This window comes from Mustela nigripes, chromosome 1, assembly GCF_022355385.1.
Source record: "Mustela nigripes isolate SB6536 chromosome 1, MUSNIG.SB6536, whole genome shotgun sequence".
NCBI lineage: Eukaryota > Metazoa > Chordata > Mammalia > Carnivora > Mustelidae > Mustela > Mustela nigripes.
In genome coordinates, this window is record NC_081557.1 from 259,125,009 (window position 1) to 259,126,470 (window position 1,462).

General features: G+C 38.3%; 1 pseudogene; it reads left to right on the top strand.

Annotated features, from left to right (window-relative positions):
• The first annotated feature begins 712 nt into the window (after positions 1-712).
• LOC132008527 (U2 spliceosomal RNA) lies at positions 713-848 on the top strand (annotated as a pseudogene).
• Positions 849-1,462: the final 614 nt, after the last annotated feature.

Below are 1,462 nucleotides of genomic sequence, written 5' to 3' on the forward strand. Positions count from 1 at the left end.
TGATCAAATTCAGCACCCCCCACCTCAACCAGCTCATGAGAAGAAAATAGCTCCGACCTAAACTCATTCAGAAATATCTGGTCAGCCAAGACTTGGCTCTATACAAATTTGTTGGAGACCAGTTGACCAGCAGAGAACCACCCCATCCAAAATTCACCCTCAAATAACTATTCATTCAAGATCCAGTTCTACACAAGCTCAACTAAAATTAACTTGTCAGGAAAGAGCTTCCCGTCCAAAGCTCATCCAAAGGCAGCTGTTTAGCCTGGACCTGGATCAACACATATTTGTCCAAAACAAGCTGATCTGCAAAGAATTCTCTTGCCCAAAGAAGTTATTCAGCAAGGAGCTACCCCAAACAAATTCTGAAACAAGCTAATATACAAAGAGCTGTACCGTCCAAAACTTACCCTAAACACTGTTGCCTCTAAATAAACTCATCTAAAACTAGCTTACCGAAAAACATTTCCTTGTCCATAGCTGGTCCAAACACAGTGTTTAGTTAAGGCCTGGATGTATACAAAACCACTGGAGAATAACTGATAAGTAAAGAGCTGACCCATCTAAAATGTACCCAAAAGTCAGGAGGTCGTCAGGTGTAGCTTTTCGTTATTTTCATCCAAGAACAGCTTTTAAGCAGAATTTTATTTTGAGAATTAAAATAAATTAAAGTTAAGAATTTAACTTTAGCTTTTAAAATAATTGTCTTTTCATCGCTTCTCGGCCTTTTGGCTAAGATCAAGTGTAGTATCTGTTCTTATCAGTTTAAAATAATTGTCTTTTCAAAGATCTTCTTACACCAGCTATTTGATCAGGCGCTTGCACTACAAAAACTCATACAAACCCCTGTAGTCAGTCAAAATCTCATCTACCAAAATATTTTCTAAAACCTGTTATTCATTTAAGAAACTCATAAATCTCAATTTTTTCCAAAGCTATCTCAAAAAATACTGGTCAGTCTCACCAAACTCCATCCAAACCCACTAATCAACAACAGACTTAGACAAACTAAGCATTATCAAAAAGAAATTTTCCCTCCTGTGATGCTCTATCCAAACCAAAATTCAGACCTAATGTTTTCATTTTCAACTCTCACCCTCAAACCAAACCACGACCGTAACTTTCATCACCCCTGCTACCACTATTTCTGAAGCAACTTCTACCATCACCACCACATGTAATTAAGTGCCACCATGAGTAACAGAAACCATAAAGCAAACCGCCCCATCCTACAACAACCCAGAAGCTGGCACCAATGACAATTACTTTGAAGCAAAGCATCTCTCTGTAATGGCACCCGACCCTACACTGTCCCTGCATCTAGCTTTGAAACACAGAATCTGTGTTTCAAATATGGCCCCACAGAATCATCCCCTTTGATTTTGAAACTATCTATTTCCCTAATTACTTTGACAAAACTATAAATCACTACCCAATTGGCAGTATCATATGGACTCTGAAA